The following is a 21,548-nucleotide window of genomic DNA, read 5'->3' on the forward strand; positions in this document are numbered from 1 at the left end:
CGGCAGAGTTCACGAACTCTAGGATTGGCATCCCCCCCCCCTGTAGGTTTCACGCTGGGAGGATGCCTAAGGTTACTCATCCGGATGACAGCTTCCCGATGCCCATTCACGCACGATCTCTGCGATCAGCCAAGGATATCGCGCCTGCCGTCTCTGTCAGCAAATTCAGTGTCTCTGAACCTCTATGCCATAGGGTCGGCAAGAGTTTGCCCGTTTGGGCAGAATGATCCATACCTTAGGAGAAGGTCCTCCATAGGATCATCGACAGCTTCACCCCCGGCGTCTTCAGTCGATCCTTTCTTGTAAGGAAGTATCTGAGACGGGAGTTCCGTAGTCGACCTCTCAGCCCTGATCAAGTTTGTCGAACAAACTTCGTCCAGCGTGGAACAGCAGAATCGATCAGACTGGTAACGAGGCGACAGGACTCCCTAAACCCTGGATCGAAAGGACGGGTACTTTCAGTTTCCATTTCATCCATCTTCCAGGAAGCTCGTGGAATTCAGCCTAGACTGCAGGTATTCCTGCTTAAGATGCAGTGTGGCGATCCCGCCGTGGCATCGCAGGTTTTTTTCCCCAGAGAACTCTCCCTGCTTTCCTCATGGCCGCTCAGGTGCACGCTTCCGCCTCCTTCGCTTTTTGGAGGTCTGGTCAACTCCGGTAGGCTTGGGTTCGACCTTCTTCAGCGCCGGGACAAGCTTCCGGATGCTTACCATGAGTGGGGGTTCATGGTAATTTGCTAGGAGCCTTCTCTTCTTCTGCCTCAACATCTGGAGTATCTGGCCATGATATTGAGTCAACGGCCTTACCACGTTGGAAACCCCGCTTCTCGTCCGTCCAGCGAGGTTAAGCAACGTTGGTTCTGGTCGGTACTTGGATGGGTGACCACCTGGGGACGCCAGATTCTGTTGCCACCTCCTCCGAGCCTTCCCTTCAGTTGACTGTGGCAAGGCTGAGGAGAGTTGCAGTACCTGTTCTCAGTCAAGCAGAGCTTTCAGCCCTACCTTGGAACGTTTCCTAGTTCTCCCTTCCTCATTGACCCGTCTATTGTGCCGAACGGTCGCCTCAGGATAAGTTCCATTTGGGGCGGTCCAAGTTCCGGTGGTTTCAGGCAACGATTAACCGGACTTTCTGGCCCCTATGGGACCAGCGGAACTATTAGACCTGCAATGGGTGTTGACCTATGGAACATCTTGATAGGAGTGGATATTCTCGTCCTTTCCCCACGTTTTTTGATGCTGTTCTCGGACTCGTCAAAGAAAAGGGGGGGGGGGGGGCATGTTCCGGTCCAGGCCTATGGTCAGGACCTGAAGGATACCTCTCCATCATTCAGGCAGGCTTAGGGGCCGTAGTCTGGCCCCTCTACAGATCCTACAGCTCCTGCCGAGTCGCTCCGTGCGCGTCGACTTCATGATTCTGGCGGGTTCTAACCAGCAGGGGACACATTTTCACACCTTCACATCTTGCAGTAGAGATACCGAGATGATTGAGATACTCTCAATACCACCATCGGCTCTCTCATTCCAGGCAGAGGAATGTTCTCTCCGACTATCCGAGCAGAGCCTCGTAGAGAGAGTGTACCTGGGGGTCTTTGGCCTTGAGTAACCAGCAAGTCCTGGTCTGGGGGATCTGATCGCGACAGCTTGGAACCTCAAGCTTCCGCTGTTCTTCCCCCCAGTCTCAGACCCCGAGACTCTGGCAAGATGCATTCCGGTGATGGTGGGACAACTTCGACGCCTGCGTCTTCCCTCCTTTTTGTCTGTGGAGAATGGGTCTCAACAAGACCAGGTTGTCTGTCAACCTTTCAGTGGGAGAGCTCCACTGGGACTATGCGCAGAACGGTTTCTGGACCCTCTGCTTCCCCTGACGGAACTCCCGAGAGAGCTTCTCCCACGGCACAGACTGCTCAAACAACCACACTGCAACATCTTTCACGAGCCGGAGCGTCGCTTCGGCTTCACGCCTGGAGACACTACGCCTCCTCCTCAAGAAGAGACAACCCGCTACAGTCGCGGGACGAAGGTCGCGTCATCTGCGATAGTCATCCGCTGGGGTCTTCCAGGCGAAGTGAAGAGTCTTCGGTGGTTGGTGCCGTGGGAGATATACCTCTTCCCTTGAGGCCTCTTCTCCAGCAATAACGATCTTATTGCCTTTTGGTGGGAGGAACTCCTTTCCGCTCTCGGCAATGAAGCCTGTCACTCAGCCTTTCCCTGACCTTCAGGCTTAAAGGAATAACTTGTTCCTTCCCGCTGGATCTTTCCTCGCTCATGCGAAGCTCCGAACGTCCCTGCCCTAGTCGGAGTGAGACCTCCAACTTGGAGCATGGCTCGGACTTTTTAGTCCCTTAAGAGATCTTCTCAAGACCCTTTACGACAGGCCACTGATTGTATTCCGTCTTGGGTCTCCTGCTCACTCTGGCCGCAGCCTGTGTGTAAGCAATCTTTTTGGTCTCGTACGACTCCGCCCTTTCTAAGGAAGGGGGGAAGGCAACATTCAGGTTCACTCCCGAGTTGTTGGCTAGACTCAGAATCTTGGGGTCCCGGCCCATCGGTTCAATACCTTCAAGATTTCGTGTCTCCATTCTGTATCTGATGTCCCAAAACCTTCTCATCCCTGCCAGTAAAGGAATCGAGGGGTTAGCTTTGGGAACAGCTGCAGTTTGTCCTCAGTTGCAGCCGATTTGGGAGCACAAGGAGGACACGGGGGAGAGTCACCAGTATACCTCTTCAGCTCGGACTCAAGGACATTCATCTCGACCTGTCTCCAGACCCTCCCCCGTCACGTCGCCCTACAGCATGATGTTGGATACATCGCAACGTCCCTCGCCTTCGAGTAATACTACTCTGTGACGCAGGTGCTACAAGCTGGAGTCTGGAAGCGTCTAATGACCTTCGCAGCCCGCTTCCTGCAGGGCGTGACCCATAGGAGTTTCGATACGTTTTTTATCGCTCTGTGGTGGCTACACAACAGCTGGTCTAACCTCAGGCTACTTTTTGGACAGGTAGCAGAAGGTTGAGGGCATTGTTATCAGGTTTTAGTCTGCATGAACGAAAGAAGTATGTCTGGCCCTTACTTCTTTCTTCATCATCCCCTCTACGGGGAAGCAGCATCCTGGTCTCTGCATAGCTGACCTCGAACCTCTGCAGGTAAACCATGCTTCCTTGTGTTCCGAGTATTGAGTCAATACTGTCGCGTCCCCCATACCCTGACGAGGTGGTATTGGGAACGTCCTAACCCAGAGTTCCTTCTGGAACTCCAGGTCAACTGCCTAGGACGGGTCACACTTCTTCCTTCACACACAAGCTTACGTAGGCCACACGGTTCCTTGCGGAACAAGGAACTTGTGAGGTGCAGGGACTCCTTTTCTCGAGTGCGACTCACTCGGATTCTGAGTCCCCGGGTAAAGCCAAAGCCAGTATGGCTGGGGACTTTCCACCCTACCTAAGGGGTAAGTCACCCAATGTAAATAGCGTGGTTTGTATTTCGGTTACGGAACAAATGACAAATTTGAAGATAATTTGTATTTTTCCTAACCATACAAACCTTAGCTATTTACACATATTTGCCCGCCAGCCCTGTCCCCCAAGACAAGTCCTACCTCTAAGTGAAAGTGAGCATTCACCTGTGTGTGAGGGGGGGAGGGGTAGCTAGCTACCACTCCCCTACCCCCCCGCTAACTAGCGCGGGGGTAATACACCCTCGTTAAATTCTAATGGCTCGCCATTTCAACTGTGCTAAAAGGTAAACCCAATGTAAATAGCTAAGGTTTGTATGGTTAGGAAAAATACAAATTATCTTCGAATTTGTCATATTTTATAAATAGTACTGTACAGTAGTTGATATAACAATAACACTACAGTATTACTCAATGAATACACTAACACAATAAAAATTAAAAGAAAACATATTAATACAACACCACTAACCGTTTACATATGAAGCCATTGACTGTTTGGCGTGTGGGGTACACGCGTAATGTGCATATTATTATGCTAAAATTATCATAAGCACTGATATATACAGGTTTTTTTATATCACCTTTTTACATTAAAACTTGATTCTGCACAAAATGGACCAGAGCAGGAGATGCATATGCGAGGAGAGACGATGCAAGACTGAGGCCAAGTGAGCAAGAGATGGGATGTTGTGCGGTTTGGAGAAGGAAACGGTACAAAGGATGGAGTGTGATCAGTTGGAAATCAACGATCCACGAGAGCAATGTACTTATAACAAATATGTGATTTATTACTTAATATATTATACAGTTCTCTGTATCGCAAATGACTGGATCTGCAAAGATAGAACCCGCGAATATTGAGGGCTGACTGTACATTGTTTTTACGTGGTTTATGTCATGGTATTGTAGTTCATACTACTTTTCAGAGGTAATTTTACATTATTAACCCCTTCACTACTATGACATTCACTGAACATCAAAACACATTGTATACAATACACATTGACATACCAGTTACGTCATTTGCAAATATAAACCATATGAAAGTTAAAATCACAAGTATATCTTACAAAAGAGTACAGCTCAAGGTTGTATATCACACCTAGGATATTTTACTTCAAAGCTCTTCCCCTCCTTGATATTAGCCACCCTGGCTTTCTTCAGTCAAGCAGCAAAGACTTTGGAATTCTAGTCTTTATTCTAGATTGTGTAAGGGCTATTTAAGAGTTTTAATGTTACCATGAAGAATCACACCACTCTCTAGCCAATGGTAACATTCCCTATGTGATACATTACTCTAACCCCTCTAACACGCCCCAACTTAGAAACTAGCTATCCTCACATCTCGCATCACCTCTAACTGAGACACTTGAGATTGTTTTTTGTTTTATGCTCATGAATAGGAGAGGCAAGGGACAGTGACATTGCCCTATTGACCAGGACAGTGCCCCAGAGGTTAACCATATATACATATGATCAGTGCCCAAGCCCCCTCTCCACCCAAGCTAGGACCAAGGAGGGCCAGACAATGGCTACTGATGACTCAGCAGATAGACCTATAGGCACCCCCAAAACTCCCATCTTTAGCTCACAAGGATGGTGAGGTTGCAGTGACCAAAGAAACTAACGTGTTTGAGCGGGACTCAAACCTCAGTCTGGTGTTGACCAGTCAGGGACGTTACCCTATCGGCCACCACAACCCTAAGGGCTTTTTTAGTGTATCAATCATTTGATCAACCATTTCTATACATATTCTGTATAAAATAAAGTCCTCAAACATACTTTTTATATTTTTCATATCTATTTTTTAAAAATATGTATTTTTTGCAAGAAATTTAACGTTCATTACGCCTTTTTAAGTGTTTTTAAGCATTGAAAAGATATTTTGCTTGCATGATGCAAAAGTTCAATCATTCTTTGATATAATGCAACAGACTAGAAGCTCATATCTGTTATAGTTTGGCTGTCCAAAAGTGCATTAAAAAACTTCTCCTCAAAAGCGCCACTATTCAACCTGGGCAAATACATTACTTTAAAGCTTTAATGAATCCCCCTAAAGTGAGAGAGGTTAACAAAATTTGTCATATTCCCAGAAGCATTCTTCAATTACTTCTCCTATTTTAGGCTCTATCTCGGTTATGACCAAGGAGCTTGTGATTTAGAGCCATTTTGATGTACATGCATAAGCACCTAAGGGTTTATTGTACATCAACCTATTTCTTCTCCTTTGCTTCAGCCTTTATGCTTCAGATAGGTTTTTCAGGGGATGTCTTCATTCCAGATCCATTCAGTTATTTTATTCCTTTAGTAGAAGTCTTCACAAGGAAGACTTGTGGACCCTGCAAGAGACATTGACACATATGTGCACCTTTTTCCTTTAGAAATTAGGGTATCTCCTTTTCTGTACAATAGGGAACTTTTGGTTGGGAAATCTTGGGTTCTGACCATCATTTGGGAGGGATATTTGCTGGCCCTATTGTCACTTCTTTCTCTCTCACCCATTCCAGCTCCCTTCCCATCATAGGTGAACAGTTCGGACAATACATCAGCCCTTTTACTGAGGCAGTTCTGGGTTGTACAACTCAAGATATTGATTTAGCAGGGTTGGCTGGGCTTCAGCCTTGGGAGCCATGCTGCATCGAATGTTGATTGCTACAAACCAGCATTGGGTGTCCCAGGGAGATCCTTTGTTGTGGGAAATGGGGAGTAGTGGTTGTTTTAAATTTCAAGGTAGGAAAGTTCCCACTCCCAAATGTACTGTATTAGCATAATTAAATTCCAGGTAAGTATTGAAACAATCAATTTGTTGTTCTAAAGTTTGTTAATTTTTATGAAAATATGGTAATATTGTAAAGTACTATAAATATTTTTACCCTCTTTGTTTGTACATAAATGTATGCCATTTGTATGGGAAGTTATTTCCTTATTTGTTATAAAAACTCATTCAAGTGTCTTTAATGCTGGTAGTTTTGGACTGCATGAATTTTATGCATATTAGAAATTGTAACCCTATAAATAAGCAAGACTCATTAGCTATTATATGTTTTAAGTAATTATTTTTAAATATTTAACTTAGCCGGTGAATATATAATAGCTGCAACTCTGCGGCTCGACAGAAAACAAACTCAAAAAACTCGCGAGCGATCGCTATGAAGGTTGCGGGTGTGCCCACCAGCGCCAACTGTCGGCCAGATAGCACTCTTGTATGTAAACAAAACCTTCAATTCTTCTCTGTCGACGTTGACGACAAGACGTATTCATACTCGCTGTAGAACCTGGAGTTTTCCCATCATATTTGGTGAAGTACTTTATTTTGGTTTGAGCTTTCGCAGTGCAGGTGTTTTTCCTCAACATAAACTCTTGAACTCTTTATTGAATCGGATTATTTGTTGATGACTTGGATTGTTTTTGGAATTTTCTTTGACTAATTCAAAATGGCTGACCCTTCTCAAGTACCTAGATTTTGAAAGTGTAATGCTAGGGACTGTAATAGGCGTCTTCCAAAGGCTTCTCTCGACCCACATACTGTTTGTTCCAATTGTCGGGGTAAAACCTGTCAATTGGGAGATCGGTGTGAGGAATGCGTGGGCCTTTCGGAATTCGATTGGCTCGAATACGATAAATACACACGTAGACTAGAGAGAGATAGGGTAAGGAGAAGTTCATCTAGGTCCGTAGATTTTTCCTCTCCACATGCCCCTGAACCTAATCCTTCCCCTGTAGTGGTTGTTCCTAACCCCCCTTCTAGCACTCAGGAACCGTCTATGCAAGACATGTTACGTGCTATTCATGCCTTGGGGGAGAGAGTTGAAGCGTTAGCAAGTGACCGTAATCAACTCATGGCTGACGTGAAGGAACTTAAGTGCCATATTGCCACGGCGGAAAGTGGGAAAGTGATTAGTGCGCAAAGTGTTGTGAACAGTGTTGCGACCGAGGGTTCGTCTGTTCGTGCCTGTCGTTCACCTAGTCCGGGACCTCTTGCAAGCTCCCAAGCCCAGGGGAGAAGCAATGTCGTACGACTTATGGGTTCGAGAGGCCTTGATCAGCGAACAGACGTTACCTCTATGGTATCAGGCGTATCTCGTCAAGATCGCCCCTACCATAAGACGAGAGAGCCCATTTTTACCTCGTCTTCCGAAGGCTTTTCACGCAAGAAACCATGGAGCAAGGTTTCTAGGCCTCTTAAACGCAAGTCGGTCCCTTCAGGACAGGTCCAACGTCCTGGATGTAGTCATTGGGACAGTTCGGACCCGTTGCTGTCATCGGATGACTGCTCGCCGCCTAAGCAAGGCAAAGTTGTGCCGTCTCAGACGCTAACCCCGTCTGTTACCGCACCCGTTCCCGTAGACCCTAAATGGGTTATACTGCAGGACATGCAGTCTAAGCTTGCGTCCCTTATGGAAGACTACAATGCAGATAAGGTTTCCGTTGAGCCTAGCCGTTTATCTCATAGAGATCCTGGCCTTCAGCCACCCAAGCGTTCTGTTGTGCGTCCAGTTGACGTTGGTGTAGCCATCTCACGTCAAACGGTTGGGTTAGTACCACACTCGATGCGGTCTCGTGTGGATTTTCAGCCGCATGTGGACGTTAGGCAACTCGCTGATGCGCCTGGTGACGTTCAGGACGTTCGCCAACCATCAGAGTTGACTTGTTTTGACGCGGTGCGTCAACCTCCGCAACCTAGAGTTGTTTTGACTGCACAACCTAGGCGGTCTAAGCAGTCTCGGGTGGACGCTGTGCGTCCTCACGCACCTGTTGTTGTTGACAGTTCCCAGACTGTCAAGCAGTTTCAGGACGCTGCGTCCTGCTCCGCCACTTATGCACCAGTGCGGGCGGACGCTGCGTGTCAAGCATTGCCAACCCCTTTGCTTGTTTCTCATCAGTTGTCAGATGAGGAACTTTCGGATGAGGACGTTGCTGACCCTCAGCCTGAGGATCATCCTTCAGATATTGATGAGCCTAGAGCAGTTCCGCCATCTATGGACTTTAAAAAAGTCATGCTCATTTTTAAAGAGTTGTTTCCTGAACACTTTGTCTCTGTGGCTCCTCGTTCGCCGCCGTCTGAGCTTGTTTTAGGCGTACCTGCTGGCATGCCAGCCTTTACAAAACTCGTTCTCTCTCGCTCATCCAAGAGAGCTTTACGGCTGTTAGGCGATTGGTTGGAAACCAAGAGGAGTTTAGGGAAGACGGCCTTTGCCTTCCCCCCATCTAAACTCTCGTCTAGATCGAGCGTCTGGTATGCCACGGGAGAAGTTCTCGGCTTGGGAGTTCCTGCCTCTGCTCAGGGCGACTTCTCAAGTCTTGTAGACTCTCCCCGCCGCCTAGCCATGAGACGCTCGAAGATTAGTTGGTCATCCTCAGACCTTGACCATCTACTTAAAGGCATTTTTAGGGCGTTTGAAGTTTTCAACTTCCTTGACTGGTGTTTGGGAGCCTTGAGTAGGAAAATCTCATCGGCCGATAGAGATGTCTCCTTACTCATTATGTCCTGCATGGATAAGGCCATCCGTGATTGATCCAATGAGCTCTCCTCCTCGTTTACTTCAGGAGTCCTAAAGAAACGAGAGTCTCTGTGCTCTTTTCTGTCAGCAGGAGTGACGCCCTGTCAACGATCTGAGCTACTCTTTGCCCCTTTGTCTAAGTTCTTGTTTCCTGAACTTTTGGTTAAGGACATAGCGTTGTCTCTAGTTCAGAAGGACACCCATGACTTGGTTGCGTCCTCGGCTCGCAAAGGGACCCCTTCGTCTGCCTTTTCTGCTAGACCTAGGATAGACACTCCAGCGTCCAGGTTTATTCCGCCCTTTCGTGGCAGAGCCCCCAGCAGGGGAAGTACTCGTGCCGAAGGAAAGAGAGGAAAGAGGAAAGGAGCCAAGTCCTCGCGTGGCAGAGTCTGACTGCCCGCAGCTTCAGACAGCAGTAGGTGCCAGACTCAAGAACTAATGGCGAGCCTGGGAGAAGAGAGGCGCAGATCAACAGTCTGTGAGGTTGCTCAGAGAGGGGTACAAAATCCCATTTGTACGCAAACCTCCTCTAGCGACTTTCCCCATCGATCTCTCTCCCAGGTACCGAGAGGAAGCAAAGAGACAAGCCCTGAAACTAGAAGTGTCTCTTTTGCTAGAGAAGGGAGCGGTGGTCAAAGTCTCGGACCTTCAATCACCGGGGTTTTACAACCGTCTCTTCCTAGTACCGAAGAAGACAGGAGGTTGGAGACCGGTGCTAGACGTCAGTGCCCTGAACGTCTTTGTCACAAAGACAAAGTTCACCATGGAGACCACGAAGTCAGTCTTAGCAGCGGTCAGAAAGGGAGACTGGATGGTCTCTCTAGACATAAGAGACGCTTACTTCCACATCCCCATTCACTCAGTTTCCCAACCTTTTCTGAGATTTGTGTTCGACAATGTGGTGTACCAGTTTCGGGCCCTGTGCTTTGGCCTAAGTCCTGCTCCTCTCGTGTTTACGAGGCTTATGAGGAATGTGGCAAAATTCCTCCATTTATCGGGTATCCGAGCCTCCCTTTATTTGGACGACTGGCTTCTCAGAGCCTCGTCCAGTCATCGCTGTCTGAAGGATCTCAATTGGACATTGGATCTGACCAAGGAATTGGGACTTTTGGTCAACTTGGAAAAGTCCCAGCTGATCCCATCCCAAACTATACTGTATTTAGGGATGGAGATTCGCAGTCCAGTTTTTCGGGCTTTTCCATCTGCCCCCAGAATAGATCAAGCCCTGCTCGTAATCCAAAGGATGTTGAAGAGAGAACGTTGCTCAGTCAGGAATTGGATGAGTCTAGTAGGAACTCTATCATCCCTGGAGCAGTTTGTCTCGCTAGGAAGGCTACACCTCCGACCTCTACAATTCCATCTAGCTTTTCACTGGAAAAAGGACAAGACGCTAGAGGCGGTCTCGATCCCGATTTCCGAAACAGTAAAGACTTGCCTGAATTGGTGGAAAGACAATATCAGTCTACGAGAGGGTCTTCCCCTAGCAGTTCAGAAACCAAACCACGTTCTATTCTCAGACGCATCGGATTTGGGTTGGGGTGCGATACTGGACGGTCGGGAATGCTCAGGTCTGTGGACCGCAAGTCAGAGGAGCATGCACATCAACGGCAAGGAGCTTTTGGCAGTTCACCTGGCCTTGATGAGCTTCGAGAGTCTCCTTCGAGACAAAGTGGTGGAGATCAACTCGGACAACACCACAGCCTTGGCGTACATTTCCAAACAAGGAGGCACCCACTCCCTGTCACTGTACGAGATCGCAAGGGACCTGCTCATCTGGTCAAGAGATCGAGGCATCTCCCTGGTAACGAGGTTTATCCAGGGCGACTTAAACGTTCTAGCAGATTGCCTCAGTCGGAGAGGTCAGGTAATTCCTACCGAATGGACCCTCCACAAGGATGTGTGCAAGAGGCTTTGGGCGACTTGGGGTCAACCCACCATAGACCTCTTTGCAACCTCAATGACCAAGAGGCTTCCAATCTATTGCTCTCCAGTCCCAGACCCAGCAGCAATACATATAGATGCCTTTCTCCTAGATTGGTCTCACCTAGACCTATACGCATTCCCACCATTCAAGATTGTCAACAAGGTACTGCAGAAATTCGCCTCTCACGAAGGGACAAGGTTGACGTTAGTTGCTCCCCTCTGGCCCGCGAGAGAATGGTTCACCGAGGTACTTCGATGGCTGGTAGACTTTCCAAGAAGTCTTCCTCTAAGAGTAGACCTATTACGTCAGCCCCACGTAAAGAAGGTACACCAAAGCCTCCACGCTCTTCGTCTGACTGCCTTCAGACTATCGAAAGACTCTCTAGAGCTAGAGGCTTTTCGAAGGAGGCAGCCAGTGCGATTGCAAGAGCGAGGAGAGCTTCTACCATTAGAGTTTACCAATCGAAGTGGGAAATCTTCCGAGACTGGTGCAAGTCAGTATCTGTATCCTCGTCCAGTACCTCTGTAGCCCAAATCGCTGATTTTCTCTTATACCTGAGAAGAGTTCGCTCCCTTTCAGCTCCCACGATCAAGGGCTACAGGAGCATGTTGGCTTCGGTCTTCCGGCATAGAGGCTTAGATCTTTCCAACAATAAAGATCTACAAGATCTCCTTAAGTCTTTTGAGACCTCTAAGGAACGTCGTTTGGCTACACCTGGATGGAACTTAGACGTGGTCCTAAAATTCCTCATGTCAGACAGGTTTGAGCCTTTAAATTCAGCCTCCCTGAAGGATCTCACTCTTAAGACTCTTTTCCTGGTGTGCTTGGCCTCGGCTAAAAGAGTCAGTGAGCTTCATGCCTTCAGCAAGAACATCGGTTTTCGACAGAAAAAGCCACTTGTTCTCTTCAACTTGGTTTCCTGGCCAAGAATGAACTGCCTTCTCGTCCTTGGCCTAAATCTTTTGATATTCCTAGCTTATCAGAGATCGTAGGCAACGAACTAGAGAGAGTATTATGCCCCGTTAGAGCTCTTAAGTTCTATTTAGCTCGTACTAAGCCTTTACGAGGTAAATCTGAAGCTTTATGGTGTTCGGTTAAGAAACCATCCTTACCTATGTCAAAGAATGCTTTGTCATATTTTATCAGATTTTTAATACGAGAAGCTCATTCCCACTTGAGTGAGGAAGACCGATCTTTGCTTAAGGTTAAGACGCACGATATTAGAGCTATAGCAACTTCCGTGGCCTTCAAGCAAAATAGATCTCTGCAAAGTATCATGGACGCGACCTTTTGGAGAAGCAAGTCAGTGTTCGCGTCATTTTACTTGAAAGATGTCCAGACTCTTTACGAGGACTGCTACACACTGGGTCCATTCGTAGCAGCGAGTGCAGTAGTGGGTGAGGGCTCAACCACTACACTTCCCTAATTCCATATCCTTTTAATCTGTCTCTTGAAATGTTTTTAATATTGTTTTTATGGGTTGTTCGGAAGGCTAAGAAGCCTTTCGCATCCTGGTTGATTTGGCGGGTGGTCAAAGTCATTTCTTGAGAGCGCCCAGATTAGGGGTTTGATGAGGTCCTGTTGTATGGGTTGCAGCCCTTGATACTTCAGCTCCTGGGAGTCTGTCAGCATCCTAAGAGGATCGCTGGGCTCCGTGAGGAAGACAGACTTACAAGGCAGAGTAATCGTCTAAGTCAACTTCCTTACCAGGTACCTATTTATTTTGGTTTTGTTATATTGATAACTGTCAAAATGAAAAAACTCTTAGCTTATACGCTGTAAACATAATTAACTCTGGTCTCTACCCACCTCCTTGGGTGTGAATCAGCTATTATATATTCACCGGCTAAGTTAAATATTTAAAAATGATATTTTAATTATAAAATAAATTTTTGAATATACTTACCCGGTGAATATATAAATTAAATGACCCTCCCTTCCTCCCCAATAGAGACGCAGCGGGACGAGAAGAATTGAAGGTTTTGTTTACATACAAGAGTGGTATCTGGCCGACAGTTGGCGCTGGTGGGCACACCCGCAACCTTCATAGCGATCGCTCGCGAGTTTTTTTAGTTTGTTTTCTGTCGAGCCGCAGAGTTGCAGCTATTATATATTCACCGGGTAAGTATATTCAAAAATTTATTTTATAATTAAAATATCATTTTTTTCTGATGAATCTGTTACATTAAATGAATACAACATACATTTGTTCCATAACTGGAATACAAACCATGCTAATTAGTAGGGGTTATACTTTCGGCGGAGCTGAAATGACGAGCCATTAAAATTTAGCGAGGGTTAACTACCCACACCGCTAGTTAGCGTGGGGTAGGGGGGTTAGCCTGCTACCACTCCCACTCACACACCTGTGATTTAGCTCACTTTACTTCTGGCTCGGATGGAGAGCGGGTGTTTCCGCTCTTCCTCCTCGCCTATTCTGGACTGCCATTAATTTTTGTCTTTTAACTTACCTTTTCTTATATATATCTATGTATATATATATATATATATATATATATATATATATATATATATATATATATATATATATATATATATATATATATATATAGATATAGATATAGATATAGATACACATACACATACACATACACATAAACATATACATATACATACACATACACACACACACACACACACATATATATATATATATATATATATATATATATATATATATATATATATATATATATATATATATATATATATATATATATATATATATATATATATATATATACAGTATATATCATTATTACTAGCCTAGCTGCAACTCTAGTTGGAAAAGCAAGATGCTATAAGCCCAAGGGCTCCAACAGGGAAGAATAACCCAGTGAGGAAAGGAAATAAATGATGAGAATATATTAACAATATATCATTCTAGAAACAGTAACAACGCCAAAACAGATATGTCCTATATAAACTATTAACAACGTCAAAAACAGATATGTCATATATAAACAATAAAAAGACTCATGTCAGCCTGGTCAACATAAAAACATTTGCTCCAACTTTGAACTTTTGAAGTTCTACTGATTCAACTACCCAATTAGGAAGATCATTCCACAACTTGGTAACAGCTGGAATAAAACTTCTAGAATACTGTGTAGTATTGAGCCTTATGATGGAGAAGGCCTGGCTATGAGAATTAACTGCCTGCCTAGTATTACGAACATGATAGAATTGTCCAGGGAGATCTGAATGTAAAGGATGGTCAGAGTTATGAAAAATCTTATGCAACATGCATAATGAACTAATTGAACAACGGTGCCAAAGATTAATATCTAGATCAGGAATAAAAAATTTAATAAACCGTAAGTTTCTGTCCAACAAATTAACATGAGAATCAGCAGCTGAACACCAGACAGGAGAACAATACTCAAAACAAGGTAGAATGAAAGAATTAAATCACTTCTTCAGAATAGATTGATCACCGAAAATCTTAAAAGACTTTCTCAATAAGCCAATTTTTTGTGAAATTGAAGGAGACACAGACCTAATGTGTTTCTCAAAAGTAAATTTGCTGTCGAGAATCACACCTAAAATTTGAAAAGAGTCATACATATTTAAAGAAACATTATCAATACTGAGATTCGGATGTTGAGGAGCCACCGTCCTTGACCTACTTACAATGATACTTTGAGTTTTGTTTGTTAGGATTCAACTTCATACCCCATAATTTGCACCATGCACTAATTTTAGCTAAATCTCTATTAAGGGATTCACCAACCCCAGGTCTACATTTAGGGGATGGAATTGATGCAAAGATAGTAGCATCATCTGCATATGCAACAAGCTTGTTTTCTAGGCCAAACCACATGTCAAGTGTATATAGTATGAAAAGTAATGGGCCAAGAATACTACCCTGCGGAACACCGGATATCACATGCCTATACTCACTATGGTGCCCATCAACAACAACTCTTTGAGATCCATTACTTAAAAAATCAATAATAATGCTAAGAAATGACCCACCCACTCCCAACTGTTTCAGTTTGAAAACAAGGGCCTCATGATTAACACGGTCAAAGGCAGCACTAAAATCAAGGCCAATCATACGAACTTCCTGACCACAATCAAGGGATTTCTGTACAGCATTGGAGATTGTAAGAAGGGCATCACATGCTCCAAGGCCTTTACGAAAACCAAATTGCAAACTAGGGAGTAGATGATTACCTTCAGCAAACCTATTAAGACGTTTTGCCAGAAGACGTTCAAAAACTAGATAATATGGGAGTTATGGAAATTGGGTGGTAATCAGTGGGAGCTACCACAAACACATTTACATAGGAGTAACATTACCAATTCTCCAACAAGTGCTAAAAGCTCTTCTTCTTGTTAACTTGCGCAAAATAACAGATAACTTTGAAGCTAAGAAATCTGCTGTCTTTATAAAAAACAAAGGAAAAATACCATTTGGGTCTACACCTCCATAAGCATCAAGGTCCATCAACAGAGCTTTAATTTCACAAGATCGAAAAGCTAAACTAGTTAGTTTAGCCTCAGGAAAACAGGAATGAGGAAGTTCAAGTTTTTCATTACTCTGTTTACTGTCAAAAACATCAGCCAAAAGGGTTGCCTTTTCATTTAGACAGAGAGTGACTGAGCCATCTGGTTTAAGTAAAGGAGGAACTGTTGCATTTACACCAAAGAGTGCAGATTTAAGGGTAGACCACCATTTATGTTCCTGAATTGTACCAGAAACGGTTTCTTTTATGGTTAAATTGTATTCCTTTTCAGTTGAGGCATAAACTCTCTGAGCAAAAGCTCGAAGCTGAGTATAGTTGTTCCAGGTCAAATCTGATCTTTTACCCTTCCAAAGGTGATAGGCCTCCTGCTTCTCCCAATAATCACGTCTACAATCATCATTGAACCACGGTTTGTCCTTCACTCGTTACCTTGGCACACGAGAAGGGATTCGCCTATCAATTATGTTGACTAGATTCGCATTCAAAGGGACAACAGGATCTACACTACTATATAATTGTGACCAATTCAAGCACAAAAGATCATGCAAAATCCCATTCCAGTCTGCTTGGGATTTCATATAGATTTTACAAGAGTATGATATATCAGGGACAGGCTGCTCAGTCTTCAGTACTAATGAAATTAAGGAATGATCAGATGTCCCGACTGGAGAACCAACCTTACTAGTTATAACGCCAGGGGAGTCAGTGTATACGAGGTCCAGGCAATTACCAGAACTGTGAGTAGCTTGATTTATGATTTGCTCACAGCCTGATTCAGAGGTGAAGTCTAAAGCTCTTAAGCCATGGCGATCGGTAGGAGAGATAGAACTTAACCACTCCCTATGGTGAGCATGAAAATCACCAACAAAGACAAAAGAAGCCTTTCTTTCATCTTCTTGTATCTTAGCCATAATGGTAAGAAGACAATCGAAGATAGAATCTTCCATGTCTGGATTCTGGTAGATCAAACACAAATAAAAGTTGTTTTGCCTGCCACAAACTTTTATTACCTGAATCTCATGCCATCCACATTGATAGCAGGACTTATGAGAAGCAGGGTACTCAGTCCTAATATACACCGCCATTCCCCTGGCCCTAGGGATGGCATCACGTTTCAACATTATTGGCTTCTTAAAACCAGTTATAAGGAGCTCAGATGAGTGCCTCATATTAGAAACCAAAGTTTCTGAACACAAAAGAATATCGTACTGTCTGGACGCAACTGTAAGGTCTTGGATATTTGCATGAAGACCACGAATATTGCAATACAAAAGACGACATTGACAAAATCTAGGACGTACTGGTCCCGGATTTCGCTCAATGTCTCCAGACAGCATAAGAATTAATAGAAATAAAAATGAGACATCAAACTTAAAAACTAGATTAACAAGAATTATAACAAAAACACTATGTACAGAATTATAAATAAAGTGATTGATGATACCCATAGACTATAGTAAAAAGTCTGAAAAACTGGTCAACATGGAGGAGCCGATACACCATGCAAGGCTAAATACCCTCCAGGATAGCCAATTCAACCAGTAAGGATGGTTTTGAGAAGAAATAGAATCAGAAAAAGGAAAAGACAACCTCTTCATAAACCACCAGGCATCCATGGCCCTTCTATTAAGCCTGCCCAACACTCCATTTAAAAAAAACAAGGGGAAGAAAAAAAAATGATAATGAGATAGAATAGTGTCCCCGAGTGTACCCTCAAGCAAGAGAACAATAACCATAGACAGTGGAAGACCATGGTACAGAGGTTATGGCTCTACTCAAGACTAGAGAACAATGGTTTAATTTTGGAGTGTCCTTCTCCTAGAAGAGCTGCTTACCATAGCTAAAGAGTCTCTTCTACCCTTACCAAGAGGAAAGTACACTGAACAATTGCAGTACAGTAACTAACCCCTTGGGTGAAAAATTGTTAAGAATCTCATTGTTTTCAGGTGTATGAGGAAAGACGAGAATATGTAAAGAATAGGCCAGACTATTCTGTGTAAGTGTAGGCAAAGAAAAAATAAGCCGTGTACCTAAATATATATAAGCCTACTACCTACATATATACTGTATATGTATATATATATATATATATATATATATATATATATATATATATATATATATATATATATATATATATATATATATATATATATATATATATATATATATATATATATATATATATATATATATATATATATATATATATATATATACATATATATATATATATACATATATATATATATATATACATATATATATATATAATATATATATATATATATATATATATATATATATATATATATATATATATATATATATATATATATATGTATGTATATATATACTGTACACATACTGTATATACATATATATACATACATACATATATATATATACATACATACATATATATATATATATATATATATATATATATATATATATATATATATATATATATGTACATATATATATAAACATATATATATATATATATATATATATATATATATATATATATATATATATATATATATATATATCGTCGTCGGCGCCCACTCGTGTCCGAGTATTGGGTTCTGTCGTTAGCCATCAGCCTCCTTTCTATGGGGTGGGTGCTTATGTTTGATGTGGCTGTTAAGTCCTAGTCTGTGGTGGAAGAGTCGCGGACAGTGTTCACAAGGGAGGGTAGGTGGTGGGCGGGGCTGTTCTAATCGCTCTCTCCTTCTTCTCCTCTTAGCCTCCTCATTTTGTTTCCTCCTCTCCTTGAAGTCCACGGTGCCATGGTGTACTGTACTTCTCCAGGTTTTCCTGTCCCTGGCTTTTTCTTCCCATGAGGAAGGATCGATGTCAGTTAGAGCCAGGGTGCGCTTTAGTTGATCTTTATAGCGCATTTTCGGGGCTCCTCGTGGTCTGGTGCCCTGGGTCAGTTCTCCGTAGAATATTTTCTTTGGGAACCTAGATGGATTCATCCTATGCACGTGTCCTATCCAGTGGAGGCGGTGGTGGATGATGGTGGCCTCCATGCTGGTCAGCGAGGCACGTTTTAAGACTTCAATGTTGGTGGTGTGGCTCTCCCAGGGGATTTTCAAGATCTGCCTCAGTTTCATTTGTTGGAAGCGATCTAGGTTTTTAATATCGTTTCTATATAGCGTCCATGTTTCACATGCATACAGGAGCGTGGAGAGGACTACTGCCCTGAACACCATTATTTTGGTGGTCATTGTCAGTGCGTGGTTGTTAAATACGCGGCAGTTGAGTCGGCCAAAGGCGGAGTGGGCTGCCCTGATCCTGTTCTCCACGTTCTTTTTGCTTGTGGGAGCTGATGTTAGGATGCTCCCTAGGTAGGAGAACTGGTCCACCTGTTCTAACGGTTTTTCATTCATTGTGGTATTGAAGTTTGGGAGCATCAGTCCTGGTGGATGTTGGACGAGGGTCTTGGTTTTATCTGTGTTGACTTGCATCCCAAAATATTCGTAGGCAGAGTTGTATGCATCAGCTAACGACTGCAGGTCCTCTGCCGTCTGACCTGGGGTGGCATTGTCTTTAGCATACTGCAGTTCTCGCACTGCACACAAGGTGGTCTTGGTTCTGGCGCAGAGTCTGGCGAGGTTGAAAGCGCCTCCATCCATGCGGAAACGTAGGTCGACTGAGGGTGTGTCTGGGGGAATCTCGTTGAGCATTGCTGCGGTGTATAGCGAGAAACACGTTGGGGCCAGATCACAGCCCTGCTTCAGGCCGCCGTTGATGGGGAATGGGTCTGAAAGAGAGTTCTGGTGGCAGACTCTCCCAACCATTCCGTCATGGAGGGCACGCACCAGCTTGACAAAATCGGGTGGGCAGCCATATCTTTTGAGGACAGCCCACATGGCAGGTCGAGGTACTTTGTCGAAGGCCTTTTTCAAATCCCAGAAGATGAACATTATGGGCTGTTGTTATTCGAGGCTCTTCTCTTGTAGTTGTCGCGCGCAGAAGATCATGTCTATGGTCCCGCGGGAAGGTCGAAAGCCGCACTGGGACTCTGGCAGGACGTCTTCTGTGAGAATAAGGAGGCGGTCAAGGAGAATCCGAGCGAAAATCTTACTCGCGATGCTTAGTAGTGATATTCCCCGGTAGTTGTTACAGTTCTCCCCGTCTCCCTTCTTGAAGATGGTAACGATGTTTGCATCGTGGAAGTCACTGGGGAGGGTCTTGGTCTCCCATATTTTCAGTATAAGGAGCATCAAACGGTTCCTCAAACCGGGGCCACCGTGAGTGAGGAGCTCCAACGGGATGTTGTCTGGCCCTGGGGCTTTCCCGGGCTTCATGCGCTGCAGGGCCTTGTTGAAGTCATGGATGGAGGGTGGTAGTGCCATCCAGTGACGGACGGGATGCTGCGGGGTCATTCGCTGGAGATCGTCTGGGGTGTCTGCTTGGTCATTGAGGAGGTTCTCAAAGTAAGACCTCCACCTGGCCAGGATGCCCTCGCTGTCGGTGACGGTCGTGGCCCCATCCGCGTCCTTCAGGCTGCCCACTGATGACCGTGTGGGACCGAATATTTCCTTTGTTGCTGCATAGAAGCTGCGCAGGTCACGTTGGTCAGCGAAACTCTGCAGCTTTTCTTTGCCACCAAGTGTTCTGGGCTTCACGGATCCCTCTTTGGCAACCAGCTTCAGCCATCTTGTGAGCACATTTGTTAGCTGCTGTTGGTTGGTTTTCCAAAGTCAGGCGTGCTTGTCGTTTGGTTTCAATGAGAAGAGAGATGGTAGCATCATTCTCATCAAATCAATCCTGCCGTTCCTTGGTGGTGGTTTCCTCCGCGGCACGGGCCATGGCGTTTCTGAGGGTGGTCCAGTGGTGCTCAACAGTGGCCTGACCCACGGGGTCTGCGAGGTGTTGTTCGTAGGCCTCCTGGTAGTTCTGTGCCACCTGTGGGTTGCGGAGCTTACTACAGTCAAAGCGTTGGTGTGGTACGCTGTCAGGTGCCCTTCTGGGTGGTCGTAGGGTCGTCACGGAGAGTCGGGAGATGAGGAGTCTGTGGTCCGTCCAGCAGTCGTCCGCTCCAGGCATGGATCGGGTGATGCGGACGTCTCCTCGGTCTCTGGTTCTGGTCAGGACGTAGTCCAGGGTGTGCCAGTGTTTAGACCGTAGGTGTCTCCATGTGGTCTTTTGTCGTTTTGGTAACTGGAAGATGGTGTTGGTTACCACAAGTTGGTGTTCTGCACACAGACCCAGTAGGAGTTGGCCATTGGCGTTGCAATTTCCAATGCCATGGCGGCCAATGATTCCCTCCCACAGGCGATGGTCTTTACCTACTCGGGCATTAAAGTCGCCAAGCACAACGAGCTTGTCATTGGCGGGCATTGCCTGGATGGTGCGGTCGAGCTGGGTGTAGAAGGCAGCTTTGTCATCATCGGTTGAGGTCATAGTCGGGGCGTAGACAGAGATCAGGGTGAGGTGTCTGTCTCGTGTGATGGGGATGCGGACAGTTATTAGGCGCTCACTGATGGCCTTGGGAGCGAGGTTGTGCTGCTGCACTAGCTGGGAACGGATGGCGAAGCCGATACCGTGGATGCGAGGCTCCTCTAGGGCCTTGCCTTTCCAGAAGATGGTGTAGCCTGTTCCAGCTTCCCTGATGTTGCCCTCTTCGGGTAGTCTGGTCTCGCTAAGAGCCGCCACATCAACATTGAAGCGGGCTAGCTCCTTGCAGACGAGGGCTGTACGTCGTTCCGGGCGGTTGGTGTTCGTCACGTCTTGGAGGGTGCGGATGTTCCACGCACCTAAGGTTAATATTTTTTTCTTGTTATTTGGACCGCATTAGTGGGATGTCCGCCAGCCGCGGTGAGCTAACCAAACGGGTTTGCCGTGTCCGATGTTTACCCCACCTTTTCTAGGGGCCTCCCCATGTGGGGTTGGCTGCGGTGTCCTCAATAGGCCAGCCCAGTCACGGGTCCAGCTGCCGAACTCTGGTGTCACGGCACCGTCACCAGAGAGCGACTGAATCTTCGACTCGCCGCCTGAGTGCAGTCGTGGGCTAAGGGCTTCCAGCTATCCAGGCCTGCCCCCTTCACCCACGGTGCTGTCGCCTCAGGACTTTGTGGTGGTGATGATGATGATGATGGTGAGAAAGAGATGAAGAAGGGTGGAGGAAACGACAGAATGCCAGTAGCTGGGTATATTGTTTT

General features: G+C 45.2%; 1 protein-coding gene and 1 pseudogene across 2 annotated transcripts in view; both read left to right on the plus strand.

Moving 5' to 3' along the window:
* The window catches only part of gry (trafficking protein particle complex subunit 11 gry), a 286,176-nt gene that overhangs the window by 140,880 nt on the left and 123,748 nt on the right, over positions 1-21,548 (plus strand). The gene's annotated exons all lie outside the window — the stretch shown is intronic.
* On the plus strand, positions 793-911 carry LOC137615563 (5S ribosomal RNA; annotated as a pseudogene).

The sequence above is a fragment of the Palaemon carinicauda genome, chromosome 21, assembly GCF_036898095.1.
Source record: "Palaemon carinicauda isolate YSFRI2023 chromosome 21, ASM3689809v2, whole genome shotgun sequence".
Lineage (NCBI taxonomy): Eukaryota > Metazoa > Arthropoda > Malacostraca > Decapoda > Palaemonidae > Palaemon > Palaemon carinicauda.